The sequence below is a fragment of the Erinaceus europaeus genome, chromosome 11, assembly GCF_950295315.1.
Source record: "Erinaceus europaeus chromosome 11, mEriEur2.1, whole genome shotgun sequence".
Classification (NCBI taxonomy): domain Eukaryota; kingdom Metazoa; phylum Chordata; class Mammalia; order Eulipotyphla; family Erinaceidae; genus Erinaceus; species Erinaceus europaeus.
In genome coordinates, this window is record NC_080172.1 from 118220230 (window position 1) to 118235934 (window position 15705).

The 15705-nt window shown below is 45.5% G+C and overlaps 1 protein-coding gene across 2 annotated transcripts in view; it reads left to right on the top strand.

The window, feature by feature from the left end:
• Nucleotides 1-15705, top strand: part of MICOS10 (mitochondrial contact site and cristae organizing system subunit 10) — a 228848-nt gene that overhangs the window by 167997 nt on the left and 45146 nt on the right. The window lies entirely within an intron of this gene.

A 15705-nucleotide genomic window follows, 5' to 3' on the forward strand; every position in this document is an offset into this window, starting at 1 on the left:
GAAGGAAAAAAAAAGTTTAAAATAACCTGGATAATTCTTTGGTTTAAAATAACCTGGATAATTCTCAATTCTTTGTTGGGAAAAGGCGTGGCACACTCTCAGTGGCGGGACGGCCTCTGTCCTTCAAAAACCAGCAGAGTAAGTCATCCTGTCTGGGTTTCCTGGGCATTCCCCCTCCTTTCCCTTTGCTGATTTACCCTCACTCCCAACCTGAACAGGCTAGAACCAAGCTCATCTCACCCTTGGTCTTTTTCCCTCTGTCACCATTCTTTTCTTTTTCTTTTTTTAATTTTTTATGTATAAAAAGGAAATACTGACAAAACCATAGGATAAGAAGGGTACAACTCCACACAGTTCCCGCCACCAGAACTCCGTATCCTACCCCCTCCCCTGATAGCTTTCCTATTCTTTTTCCTTCTGGAAGTATGGTACCAGAATTATTGTGGGGTGCAGAAGGCGGAAGGTCTGGCTTCTGTAATTGCTTCCCCGCTGAACATGGCTGTTGACAGGTGGATCCACACTCCCAGCCTGTCTCTCTCTCTCCCTAGTGGGGCAGGGCTCTGGGGAAGCGGAGCTCCAGGACACATGGGTGGGGTCGTCTGTTCAGGGGAGTCTGGTCGGCATCATGCTGGCATCTGAAACCCGGTGGCTGAACAGAGAGTTAACATACAAAGCCAAACAAATTATTGAGCATTCATGGACCCAAAGGCTGGAGTAGTGCAGACGAAGAGTTAGGGGTGGGTGTCCTCCATTTTGTAGATGGCTAGTAAGCATATTTCAGTTATATTCCAAAGGGTCTTCCTTCCCTATTCTGTCCCTAGCTGCTTGCTTTGAGCTCCCTGTGCTTATCTCTGGGTCTGGCCTCTCCCCTGCTTTCTCTGCATTTCCACTTCAGTGTTGACTTAGCCTGGCTTCTTGAAATATCAGAGCCTGAAGCAAAGCCAGCACCCTGGCCGGCTCTATTAGAGAAGTGAGAGCCTAGGGCAGAGAGGGAGGGAAAGGGGAGTGGAGGAGAGCAAATATAGGTGGGGCCACATTATCCAGATGGCCAGAGAGCCAAAGGAAGGCGGAACATTCCTGGCTCGGTCAGGCAGGTGCACTCCCAGAGTCAGCCAGCCAGCGGGGAGACTCAGTACCTGGTGCTGACTCTTGGGAAGGAGGTTTGCTTCTGGGTTGTGGAGAGAAGTAGAACTTGTCTCTCAAGGACCAGAGTGGACCCTGGCCTATTTGGGTTCCTTGGTTATAACTATTTCCTTTATTTATTTATTTACTTGATTTATTGCCACCACAGTTACTAGCTGGGGCTCTGTTCTAGCACTACAAATCCACTGCTGCCAGTGGCCAATTTTTCTGGGTTTTTTTCCCCCTAATTTTTATTAGATAGGACAGAGAGAAATTGAGAGATGATGGAGAGATAGAGAGGAGGAGAGAAAGACAGACTCCTGCAGACCTGCTTCACTGCTTGTGACGTGGCTCCCCTGCAGATGGGGGAGCGGGGGCTCGAACCCAGGTCCTTACACTTGGTAGTTATAACTAATTCCTCCAGTGCTGGTTTAGAACTTAATCAGAGCTCACAAAGCAAGGCTTCTGTGGACTTTTCCCCCCAGTGCCTGAAGCCTTTGCGATTCTGTTGTAACAGGCATGATGGAATCAAGCCTGGGACCTGGCATCAACCCGAGAAGAGACGGCTCGCCGGTGGTCTTTGAAGGGGAGTCCACTAACTACTGGACAGGCTTCGTCAGGACAATCAGAGGAGTGGGAGCTCAGTGCATGAACTAGGTCTACTAGGAAGACCAAATTTGCCTCAGCAAAGATGGACTCCTGATGGAGTCTCCCACTCATCTTTCCGGTTTCCCCTCTCTCCTCTCCTCTACTCACACCAAAAGAGGAAAGCTTAGAAGGACCCCAAACTCCTCTTTTATCCTCAAAACCCACGTCCCATCTCTCTGCACATCCCACCAGCCTGTCTGCAAAATATATCCAAACACCAAGATCATCCCTAGAAAACAGAACACCTCACTAATTTCCAATAGAAAGGATGACTCAGACACACGTAAAGCTGGGGACTGAACTCAGGACCTCATGCTTGAGAGTCTAACACTAGTCACTGACTCCTTAACCGGGTCATACCAGGCCCTCCCCTGGTCAGCCCTGGGCGACTCCCGACAGCCTCCTCTGCCCTCAGCCCTGGGCGACTCCCGACAGCCTGCTCTGCCTCAGCCCTGGCCGACTGCCGTCGCCTCCTATCCGACTTTCTTCTGCTCTTGTCCACCCAACTCTTTTCTCAGCACATTGGCCAAAGTGGTCTTTGTCAAATACTGTAATTAAAAATCAAAAAACTCGGCATGGGCGGCTTTAAGCAAAGAGAAGGCTTATTACTTCAAGGTTCCGTAGGCACAGCAGAATAGGCAAAGTGCACAGAGCAGTCATAATGGCGGGAGCCCTGCGTCTCGGCCGCTTCCCAGCAGAGGCTCCGGGGAAAGGGGCCGGGTGGGTCCCGGGGAGAAGGAGAGCAGGCCAGGGCAGCGGGGACACAGAGCCATCCAGCCAGACAATGGCTTCAGTGGCTTCCTGTACTCCCGCCATCCCTTGCAGGTTTGTGTTAGGCCATGTGTGCTCCTCAGGCTGAGCTGAGCCGTGTGCTACTTACACTCACGTCCCAACAGTCAAACAGAAGGGAGGCGGCATTGTTCCTTCCCCTGAGACTCTGCGTGTCTTCTCACCTCTGGGTAAAAGGAAAGCCTCTGTACTGACGACTTCTCCAGCCCTCTGACTTCAGATCCTATCTGTGGGCTGTGTGCCGGATACACGCGTCCCCAAGGGCACTGTGACCTTGTTCCTTCTGGGCTTTGATCTAGAAAGCTCTTCCTCCAAGTGTCATTGTGGTTTATTAAGTAGATACGTAGCAAACCTTGCTTCCTAGCCAGAGAAGGTTCCCTGGAGGAAGAAGGGGTTACAGGATGGAGATGATACAAAAACAAAGATTCTTGATGAGGAAGATGTGGAGTCCAGTGGAATTGGGGTCCAGAGCCCTCTGGTCATCTTCCCCCATCATCCATTTCCTCCAAGAACATGGACCTCAATTTTTTTTTATTATTTAAGAAGGGAGACATTAACAAAACCATAGAATAAGAGGGGTACAATTCTGCACAATTCCCATAACCCGATCTCCGCATCCCACCCCCTCCCCTGATAGCCTTCCCATTCGGACCCAAATTCTCTATGGGGAGCAGAAGGCGGGAGTTCTGGCTTCTGTCACTGCTTCTCCGCTGGACATGGATGTTGGCAGGTGGACCCACACCCCCAGCCTGTGTCTGTCTGTCCCTAGTGGGGCAGAGCTCTGGGGAGGGGAGGCTCCAGGACACGTGGGTGAGGGTGTCTGTCTGGGATCTTTTGATGATCAGTGTCATAAGGTCAAGGAGGTCAGTGAACATGAGTGTCACTGCCCTCTGCTGGGGGGACAGACACCCTTCTCAAGACCTGTATTTGGCTCCAATTCAGCGTCTGGGTTTTGTTTGTTTTCCCAGAGCCCTGCTCAGCTCTGGCTTATGGTGGTGTTGGGGATTGAACCTGGAACTTTGGAGCCTCAGACATGAGAATCTCTTTGCAGAACTACTATGCTAACTACCCCTCCCCCCAGTCAATGGTTTCTAATCCTTTGATTTCGGGTCCTTTTGAGAATCTGAGGAAACCTATAAATTCAAAGACAACCATGTCCTCGTGCCACGTGGTGGACTCACCCAGTTTAGCACACAGAGCACAGTGCACAGGGACCCCGGTTTAGTCCCCATCCCCACCTGTAGGGAGGAGGCTTCGTGAGCAGTGAAGCAGTGCTGCAGGTGTCTCTCTTCCTCTCTCTATTTCCCCTTCCCCCTCAGTTTTCTCTGTCTCTATCCCAAATGATACATAAATAGAATATTTTTTTAAAAAACAGAGGTGTTTTTGTTAGTAGACTTTATTTTATTTTCTAAATTATTTATTCATTCCCTTTTGTTGTCCCTGTTTTATTGTTGTTATTATTGTTGTTATTGATGTCATTGTTGTTGGATAGGACAGAGAGAAATGGAGAGAGGAGGGGAAGACAGCGAGGGAGAGAAAGACAGACACCTGCAGACCTGCTTCATGCCTGTGAAGCGACTCCCCTGCAGGTGGGGAGCCGGGGCCTTGAACTGGGATCCTTATGCGGGTCCTTGCGCTTTGCGCCACTGCACATAACCCGCTGTGCTACCGTTCGACTCCCAGATTTTTAAAAAATATTTATTCCCTTTTGTTGCCCTTGTTTTATTGTTGTTGTTGTCGCTGGATAGGACAGAGAGAAGTGGAGAGAGGAGGGGAAGACAGAGAGGGGGAGAGAAAGACAGACACCTGCAGACCTGCTTCACTGCCTGGGAAGTGACTCCCCTGCAGGTGGGGAGCCGGGGGCTCGAACTGGGATCTTTACGCCGGTCCTTGCGCTTTGCGCCACCTGCGCTTAACCCGCTGCGCTACCGCCCGACTCCCTAAATAGAATATTTTTAAAAGCAAATAATACTCTCATACCTAACCATTTTCATAGTGATCCACGTACCAGACTCCCAGGTAAAAATGTGACTGCAGAAGCAGACAGACCTAGAGGAGGGAGGGAGTGGGAGTGCCTAGGGTCTTGGTGTAGGACGATGGGAGGACCCAAGCTGGGCTGAGAGCGTTCTCTAGACATCACCATGGGAGAGGAGCTGTGCTAACAACCACACTATAGACCATCAAGCCCCCAACAGGATGGAAAAGAAGAGGAATCTGGAGGAGGAGGAAGAGGAAGAGGAAGAGGATTCTGATTTGGGGTCCCTTTGAGAATCTGAGGAAATCTATAAATTCAAGAAAAGAATATTTTCGTGCCGAGTGATGGTACACCCAGTATGGTGCACACATCACAGTGCACAAGGACCCAGGTTTAAGGTCCCGTCCCCCCTATAGGTAGGAAGCTTCATGAGCAGTGAAACAGTGAAGAGGAGGAGGAGGGGCAGGAGGAGGAGGGGAAGACCTAAGTCCTAGGTCAGGGCTGAGATACACTCTCTCTAAGAAAAGCATTAATGTGAAAGCAGAAGTGCACTAGAGTTTGCAGTGAGTACCCCCCAACACTTCATCTGCACTATTCCAGCCTTTGGGTCCATGATTGTTCAACAATTTGTTTGGCTTTGTATGTTAAGTCTCTTTTCAGCCACCAGGTTCCAGATGCCAGCATGATGCTGACCAGACTTCCCTGGACAGACAACCCCACCCATGTGTCCTGGAGCCCCACTTCCCCAGAGGCCTGCCCCACTAGGGAAAGAGAGAGACAGGCTGGGAGTATGGATCCACCTGTCAACACCCATGTTCAGCGGGGAAGCAATTACAGAAGCCAGACCTCCCACCTTCTGCATCCCACAGTGACCCTGGGTCCATACTCCCAGAGGGATAGAGAATGGGAAAGCTGTCAGGGGAGGGAATGGGATATGGAGATTGGGTGGTGGAAATTGTGTGGAGTTGTACCCCTCCTACCCTATGGTTTTGTTAATGTATCCTTTCTTAAATAAAAAAATAAATTTAAAAAAAAGAGAAAAAAAAAAGAAAAGCATTAATGTGACCTGGGGAGACAGCAGGGTGATTATGCAAAAGGCTTCACATCCAGGACTCAGGAGTCCTGGCTTGAGTCCCTTTTACCAACATACATCAGAGCTAAATAGAGCTCTGGTTCAAGAGAACTAAATAAATATATTTTTACAAATCACTTATTGGGAGTCCGGAGGTGATGCAGAGGGTTAAACACAGGTGGTGCAAAGCGCAAGGACCGGCATAAGGATCCCGGATCAAGCCCCCGGCTCCCCACCTGCAGGGGAGTCGCTTCACAGGTGGTGAAGCAGGCCTGCAGGTGTCTGTCTTTCTCTCCCCCTCTCTGTCTTCCCCTCCTCTCTCCACTTCCCCTCCTCTCTCCACTTCTCTCTGTCCTATCCAGCAACAAAGACATCAATAACAACAACAATGTTAAACAACAAGGGCAACAAATGGGAAAATAAATAAATAAATAAATAATTTTAAAAATCACTTATTATGTATTCCCCAATTTATTTTTCTTGTTGTTAGCCAAGCAGAACAGGCAAATGATAGCCAGTGACTCACTCAGACTGCGCTCATATGAAAGTCAGAGCTGCCGTGACATTCCCAGCCAGGAATGTGCCACTATGGACCCGTGTGATCTTTGTTGGGCTTTGAATTATTAAGACTTGGGCTACGGCGGTCACTCTTTCATCAACCCTCATTCTCTAGCTCAGGCTCACATCCGTACTAATGCAGTGATGCTCTTTTTCTCAAACTCATGCCCTCAGAAGTCCATGTTAAGGCAACTTAAATATCCCCTCACATGCAGGTCAGTGCAGAAGATGTCCCTTTAAACGTGACTTTCCAAGTGATTTTAAATGTAACCTTTCCATGGTCTGATATCTAGTCAACCACACACCTGTACTTAGACTCTGTCAGCGGTTAAACTGACGCACGTATCCTGGGACCCTCTGATTTCAAAGAGCGGGTCATATAAGAACACAGACCGTCAGCTGAACTAACACGGAATATCTGCTATGCAAAAAGGGAAAAGACATTAGCCCTCCGCCCTATTCATTCTGGGAGTGATTATGAAATACTTTGATGCACATGACATTGTGTGGCATACTGCAAACATAACTCTGTGGAGGTAGTTAAAACCCCTGCTTTCTTGGAGCTCAGAGTCTGCAGGGAAAACCAGGGGCAGGGTGGGGGTGAGATGGGGGTAGGAAGGACTGGAGTAGGGTAGACAAACAGAAGAGAATTGCAAGGAAACGAGAGGCTGAAGTGGGTGGAGCCAGATGGGGCATGGAGGCAGTGCAAGGACCTCTCATAGGTAAAGCAGTTAAGAGTCTTGGCAGGAAACACACAGTTCATTCAAACTGGGAAACGGAATTGGGTTCAACACTTGCTGCTTACAAAGCAAGAGGAATGGTGTAATAGCCAGGGCTTAGGAACCGTGGAATTCACCACCAGCTTGAGGCCCCAGAGTACAAGGGCAAGGAGCACATGCAGGAGTCTGAAGAGGTGGCTGGTGGGAAACTCATCTGATAGAAGCTTCCGCGTCTGCAGAACCATCAGTTAGTGGCAGCATAGACTCAGGCTCAGCTCTTTGATTCTCCAGTGTGTCCTTTGCTCTGTTCAGTTCCAAGCCTGCCGTAGCAAGGTACTGGGGGCTGAACAGCAGCTTAAAGGAACACGGATGCATTACCTCACAGCTCTGGAGATTAAAAATGCACAATTGGGAATCGGGCGGTGGCGCAGCGGGTTAAGCGTATGTGGCGCAAAGCGCAAGGACCGGTGTAAAGATCCCTGTTCGAGCCCCACCTGCAACTCCATCTGCAGGGGGGTCACTTCACAGGCGGTGAAGCAGGTCTGCAGGTGTCTTTCTTTCTCTCCCCCTCTCTGTCTTCCCCTCCTCTCTCCATGTCTCTCTGTCCTATCCAACAACAACGACATCAATAAAAACAACAATAATAAACTACAACAATAAAACAACAAGGGCAACAAAAGAGAATCAATCAATCAATCAATATTTTTTTTTAAAAATGCACAATCAAGGTGGCAGCAAGGTTGACCTTTTTTTTTTTTTGTCTTCAGTGATTCCAGTAAAAGATGTGTTCCTTGTCCTGACCCTAGTTTCTGACAGGTATTAGTCATCCTTGGCCCTTCCTTCCCCATCTCCCCACCTTTGCTTTCTCCTGAGTTTCAGGTTCAATCCCTTACACCACCATAAGCCAGAGCTAAGCAGTGCTCTGGTAAAAATACACACGCGCGGGAGTCGGGCGGTGGCGCAGCTGGTTAAGGGCACGTGGCGCAAAGCACAAGGACCGGCATAAGGATCCCGGTTGGAGCCCCCGGCTCCCCACCTGCAGGGGAGTCGCTTCACAGGCGGTGAAACAGGTCTGCAGGTGTCTGTCTTTCTCTCCCCCTCTCTGTCTTCCCCTCCTCTCTCCATGTCTCTCTGTCCTGTCCAACAACGGCAATGGCAATAGTAACAACAATGATAAACAACAAGAGCAACAAAAGGGAAAATACATATTAAAAAAATTAAAAACACACACACATTCATATACACACTCACACGCAAGCGCGCGCGCACACACACGCACACACACACACACACACACCCGCACATATATTAATTCCAAATTGGAAGCAAGCTAAAGACTCATGGACACTAAGTCGTGGCTGACTATAACTGGACACTCAGTCAGGGAGGTGGCTCAGTGGTAGAGCACAGGACGTGTAAGCTCGAGGCCCAAAGTTCAGCTCCTGGCACTGGACATGCCAGAGCAATGCTCTGCTCATTCCCATTCCTCTATCATGAAATAAGGCTTTAAAATAATGAAGAAAAAATTAAAAATATGATGGAATACTTATGAAGTAATGAAACCACAACTAGGTTGGGTGTTGTAAATTTAACTTAAAAGGGGTTCATTAGGACTTCGGTGCTTAAGGATTCACGGTGGGTTTATTAGGCCATGGGACATATATTTAGATTTAAAGCATGGGACATATATTTAGAAATAAGCACTTATCATCAGGGGTTAAGAGCATGGTAGGTCCATAAAGTCTGAGTATAGTTATCAAAAGTTTAGTCCCATAAGATAAACAATTATCAGCTGAAGTAAAGGTTGCTCATGGCTGTAAAGGGCTCTAAATGTTTACCGGTGGGGGTCGGGCGGTAGCGCAGCAGGTTAAGCAAATGTGCTGCAAAGCATAAAGACCGGCATATGGATCCGGTTCGAGCCCCGACTCCTCACCTGCAGAGGAGTCGCTTCACAGGCAGTGAAGCAGGTCTGCAGGTGTCTGTCTTTCTCTCCCCCTCTGTCTTCCCCTCCTCTCCATTTCTCTCTGTCCTATCCAACAACGACAACATCAGTAACAACAACAACAACAACAACAACAACAAAAACAATAAAACAACAAGGGCAGGGGCCAAGGTGGTGGCGCACCTGGTTGAGCACATGCATTACAATGCGCAAAGACCTGGGTTCGAGTCCCCGGTCCCCACCTGCAGGGGGAAAGCTTTATGAGTGGTGAAGCAGGGCTGAAGGTGTCTCTCTGTCTCTCTCCCTCTCTATCACCCCCTTCCCTCTTGATTTCTGGCTGTCTCTATCCAATAAATTAAAATAATAATAATAATAAACATAAAAAAAAACAAGGGCAACAAAAGGGGAGGACAAAAATTAAGAAATAAATCTCTAAAAAAAATAGAATAAAAAAGTTTACCGGCTAGCAGAGTCACAGGTGTTCAGTTCCCAGGAACTGTTGACACTGTTGACTGGCTACGGAAGAAGGGCAAAGGCTAGAAGAAGAAGTTCCCAGGAGAAGTGGCCATGGCGGGTACCTGGCGCACCTCCTTGGAGATGAAGCAGCAGGCAGAGAGTGGCCTGCCCCAGGCCGGAGCCTTTCATTCCTTTCTCTGTGTGTTCCGCCTCAGGCTGACATCATGCCTGTGCTAACAGTCTCAAACTCCTGCTGGGGTCACGACAGTTGGGGAGCAGTATAACAACTGTTTGCAAAAGCCTCTCCTGCCTGAGCTCTGAGGCCCCGGGGTTCCATCCCCAGCACCACCATCAGCCGGCGCTGTAGCAGGGCTCTGGGCTCTCTCTCTGTAGCTTTCTCTCTGTGTCTCTCTTTCATGAGAAATCAATGAAAAGGCTCAAACACAAACTTGAAAGTGCAATGCACTTCAGCTGTGCGCTGCTTAGCCATGGGGACATCTAAGAAACGTCACTAGGCGACTTCCCTGCTTGACAGTGCCATCGAATCCAATCACACACACCTAGAACGTCCCTGGGCCGCATGAGATGGTCTACGGGAACTGCTGTCTGTGCCCTCTGACTGTGACCGAAATCTTGCTGAATGACAACACACAGCAATTTGGGTGAATCTTAGAGAGTAATAGTGAGCTGGAGAAATCAGATATCACAGAATTCAGAACCAGGACCAAATGACTGGTAGTGCTGAGAGAAGTGCGGCCAGGTAGCTGCACAGACAGGAAGGAAGTGAATGACGTAAAGTCCAGCAGGAGCAGATGGGTGTGATCTGGCCCAGGAACACGAGAAGAGGGTTTCTGAAGCTCTAGAAATGCTCACTGGGATATTTGCTAAGCTGTATTTATATGTGTTAGAGATTTTTCATAAATCAATCAATCTGATTTTTAATGTAAAAATGAAAAAGAAGACATAAAGCTGAAAATGTGAGTTGCTAGTTAAGAAAGAAATTAGTGTGGTCTGGGAGGTGGTGCAGTGGATAAAGCACTGGATTCTCAACCGTGAGGTTCTGAGTTCGATCCCCGGCAACACATGTACCAGAGTGATGTCTGTCTGGTTCTTGCTCTCCTCCTATCTTTCTCATGAATAAACAAATAAATTCTTCTTAAAAAAAGAAAGGAATTCGTTTTTAGTTGAAGGGGAAATGAAGGAAACTAGAGGGGAGAGAGAGCATAATGGTTATGCAGAAATTCTCGTGCCTGAGGCTCACATTTCCCAGGTTCAATGCCGCCGCCACACACATGCATCAGCCAAAGCTGAGCAGTGCGCTGGTAAAACAAACACACAAACTGATGTAAGTGAACTTCACGCACATGTTGCGTTATAAAATATTTTAAGTGTGTTATTGATGAGGTTGAATTTGCAACCTCGTAAACTAAATGGAAGTCTTATATTTACTCAGCTTATGAGTCGAGGCTAAGTGATAAATGCTTAAGTGATAGCTTTTTTCTTTTTCATTTCTCTGCTATCCGGTGTTAAACCATGAAGACTTCATTGCTGTGTAGTTGTTTCACTGTAAGCGTCTGACTTGATCCATTCAAAATGCAGACTTGTGTCTCCACACTTGTCTCAGATAGTTAAAAGAACCCGAATCATGATGATAATGACCTCTACAAAGAATCACAGTTAGAAAGCAAACACTACTATCTGAGGTACTTTGTAATCACCGAGACATTTTCACCCTGTGCGTGCAAGCCGTGATGGCTTATGGTTGACTTATTTGTGTCTATCTTGTTGCCAATTGTATGGTATCAAGTTGTATGGTATCTGAGGTACCTCTCTAGCTCTAATTAAAACATTTTTTTGATTTAATAATGATTAATAAGACTGTAAGATCACAGGGGTACACTTCCACACAGATCCCACCTCCAGAGTCCCTGTCCCATCCCCTCCATTGGAAGCTTCCCTGTTCTTTATCCCTCTGGGAGTGTGGACCCAAATTCTTTATGGGGAGCAGAAGGTGGGAGCTCTGGCTTCTGTCATTGCATCTCAACTGGACATGGGTGTTGGCAGGTGGATCCACACCCCCAGCCTGTGTCTGTCTGTCCCTAGTGGGGCAGGGCTCTGGGGAGGGGAGGCTCCAGGACACATGGCGAGGTCGTCTGCCTGGAGAAGTCAGTATGGCATCACGGTAGCATCTGTAATTTGGTTGCTAAAACATTTTAGCATGACTAGGGAGACAGATCAGTGGTAGAGTGCAGACCTTACAAACCTGAAGCCTCAGTTTGATCCCCAGCACAGCATATACCTGAACTGAACAGGGCTCTGGTATCTCTCTCTCTCAGCTATGAAATGAATTTGGGAGGCTGGCAAAACAGTTCCCCTGGATATTGTGCCTGCCTTCCCATGTGTGAGACTCAAGTGTTAAGACAGAAACAGAGAGGTACAGAAAGAGAGGGGGAAGAGAAAGAGCAAGAGCAAGAGAAAGAGAACTCTGGTACAACATTGTACCAGAGTTCTCCTCAATGTGGTGGGGCCTGGGCTCAGTCTGTACATAGCAAAGTAGCCCACTAGTCGAGTGAAGGCTTTGCCAGCCCCCAGACCTTGCTTTTGAAAATTCCGGTTACTTTCAGGCCTCCACACAGGACAGAGTCAGAAACACATCCACACATCTGCCCGTGTTGTTACGCATTAAACGCCGCAGATTCCTACTGACCTCTTCCATTCCGATCCAACAGCAAGGAGACGCTTCAAGTGGACCCACTGTCCAGTGTGTAGGTTCCTTCCCCAACACCAAGAGATCTATTATCAGTGTTAGTAGTAGTATTTGTAGTAGTACTACTAGTAGTACAACTGTAGTCGCACTGTCGTACCGTAGTGTGGTGGTAGTAGTAGCAGCACTGTAGCGTTGTAGTAGCAGTAGTGTAGTCGTATTATAGTATTGTAGTATTGTAGTCGTATTATAGTCGTAGTAGTATTGTAGTAGTATTGTAGTGGCAGTAGTGTAGTAGTATTATAGTAGTAGTATTGTAGTAGTATTGTAGTGGCAGTAGTGTAGTCGTATTATAGTAGTAGTATTGTAGTAGCAGTAGTGTAGTCATATTATAGTAGTAGTATTGTAGTAGTATTGTAGTGGCAGTAGTGTAGTCGTATTATAGTAGTAGTATTGTAGTAGCAGTAGTGTAGTAGTATTATAGTAGTAGTATTGTAGTAGCAGTAGTGTAGTCGTATTATAGTAGTAGTATTGTAGTGGCAGTAGTGTAGTAGTATTATAGTAGTAGTATTGTAGTAGCAGTAGTGTAGTCGTATTATAGTAGTAGTATTGTAGTGGCAGTAGTGTAGTCGTATTATAGTAGTAGTATTGTAGTAGCAGTAGTGTAGTCGTATTATAGTAGTAGTATTGTAGTAGCAGTAGTGTAGTCGTATTATAGTAGTAGTATTGTAGTAGTATTGTAGTAGCAATAGCAGTGTTATAGTAGTAGTATTATAGTAGTATTGTAGTGGCAGTAGTAGTATTATAGTAGTAGTATTGTAGTAGTATTGTAGTAGCAGTAGCAGTATTATAGTAGTAGTATTGTAGTAGTATTGTAGTGGCAGTAGTGTAGTCGTATTATAGTAGTAGTATTATAGTAGTATTGTAGTGGCAGTAGTAGTATTATAGTAGTAGTATTGTAGTAGTATTGTAGTGGCAGTAGTAGTATTATAGTAGTAGTATTGTACTAGCTGTAGTGTAGTAGTATTATAGTAGTAGTATTGTAGTAGTATTGTAGTGGCAGTAGTAGTATTATAGTAGTAGTATTGTACTAGCTGTAGTGTAGTAGTATTATAGTAGTAGTATTGTAGTAGTTAGTAGCAGTAGTAGCAGTATTGTAGTATTAGAGTAGTATTATAGTAGTAGCAGTAGCATTGTAGTAGTATTATAGTGGTAGCATTGTAGTAGTATTACAGCAGTAGCATTGTAGTAGTATTACAGTAGTAGCATTGTAGTAGTATTATAGTAGTAGCATTGTAGTAGTATTATAGTAGTAGCATTGTAGTAGTAGCAGTAGCATTGTAGTAGTATTATAGTAGTAGCATTGTAGTAGTATTATAGTAGTAGCATTGTAGTAGTAGCAGTAGCATTGTAGTAGTATTATAGTAGTAGCATTGTAGTAGTAGCAGTAGCAGTAGCATTGTAGTAGTATTACAGCAGTAGCATTGTAGTAGTATTACAGTAGTAGCATTGTAGTAGTATTAGAGCAGTAGCATTGTAGTAGTATTATAGTGGTAGCATTGTAGTAGTATTACAGCAGTAGCATTATAGTAGTATTACAGTAGTAGCATTGTAGTAGTATTATAGTAGTAGCATTGTAGTAGTATTATAGTAGTAGCATTGTAGTGGTATTATAGTAGTAGTATTGTAGTAGTAGTATTATAGCATTAGCATTGTAGTAGTATTATAGTAGTAGTATCGTAGTAGTATTATAGTAGGAGTATTGTAGTAGTATCATAGTATTAGCATTGTAGTATTATAGTAGTAGTACTGTAGTAGTATTATTGTAGTAGTATTATAGTAGTAGTATTGTAGTAGTAGTATTATAGCATTAGCATTGTAGTAGTATTATAGTAGTAGTATCGTAGTAGTATTATAGTAGGAGTATTGTAGTAGTATCATAGTATTAGCATTGTAGTATTATAGTAGTAGTACTGTAGTAGTATTATTGTAGTAGTATTATAGTAGTAGTATTGTAGTAGTATCACAGCAGTAGCAATGTAGTAGTATTACAGCAGTAGTATTGTAGTAGTATTATAGTAGTAGGATTGTAGTAGTATTGTAGTAGTAGCATTGTAGTAGTATTACAGCAATAGCATTGTAGTAGTATTACAGCAGTAGCATTGTAGTAGTATTACAGCAGTAGCATTGTAGTAGTATTATAGTAGTAGTATTGTAGTAGTATTATAGTAGTAGCATTGTAGTAGTAGCAGCATTGTAGTAGTATTATAGTAGTAGTATTATAATAGTATTGTAGTAGTTAGTAGCAGTAGCATTGTAGTAGTATTATAATAGTAGCATTGTAGTAGTATTACAGCAGTAGCATGGTAGTAGCATGGTAGTAGTATTATAGTAGTAGCATTGTAGTAGCATTGTAGTAGTTAGTAGCAGTAGTATTGTAGTAGTATAATTGTAGTAGTACTATAGTAGTAGTAGTATTATAGTGGTATTGTAGTAGTTAGTAGCAGTAATAGTAGTGTAGTATTTTATTGCCACCAGGGTTATTGCTGGGGCTCAATACTGGCACCACGAATCCACTGTTCCCGGTGACCATCTTTCCATTTTTCTCTCTCTCTCTCTTTTCCTTTTGAGTTTTTCATTATTTATTTTCCCTTTTGTTGCCCTTGTTGTTTTATTGTTGTTCTTATTGATGTCATCATTGTTGGATAGGACAGAGAGAAATGGAGAGAGGAGGGGAAGACAGAGAGGGGGAGAGAAAGACAGACACCTGCAGACCTGCTTCACCGCCTGGGAAGTGACTCCCCTGCAGGTGGGGAGCCGGGGGCTCGAACCGGGATCCTTACGCCGGTCCTTGCGCTTTGCGCCACGTGCGCTTAACCCGCTGCGCCACCGCCCGACTCCTTTTGCCTCCTTTTTATTTTCCTATATAGGACAGTGAGAATGTGAGAGAGGAGAGAGGAGACAGAGAAGAAGGGAGACAGAGAGACACCTACAGACGGCTTCACCACTCGTGAGCTCCCCCCCGCTGGTAGAGCAGGGCTCATACCCAGGTCCTTGTGCCTAGCAATGTGTGTTCTTAACTAGGTGTGCCACATCCATTCCTCATGAAACCTATTTTCAACCATTTAAAACGCAGCCAGGGAGGGAAATACAGCTTTGCATGAAGCTTTGGGTTTGATATTGACACCGCATATCCCCAGAACAATGCTCTACTGCACCTCTCTTTCATAAAATAAATACATTTAAAAGTCATTTCTAATAATAATTTCAGGGACTGGAGAGGGATAGTTCACTGTGTGGGGTGAAGCCCAGGTTTGAGCCCAGGCACAACATGAGAGGTGTGGTGGCAGCTGAGGAAGCTCTGGTTCTGTCCTCTCTCCCTCTCTCCCCATCTCTCTGCCTCTGCCTCCCTCTTTACCAGAATAAAAAGTCAATCTAGAGCAGTGAAATCATGCATGCACATGGTGTCTCTCCCTTCCTTCCCCCCCCCTCATTTAAAGATTTTACTGATTTATTAATAAGAGAGAGGGGGGGCAGACATCACCCTGGTACATGTGCTGCTGGGACTGAACTCAGGACCTCATACTTGAGTGTCCAGTGCTTTACCCACTGTGCCACCTCCTGGATTACTCTCTCTTTCATAACTAAGTTCATATTAAGTATAATCCTATTAAAAATGTTTCTCCATTTTTTTTAATGCTTCCAGTGGTATTTATTGCT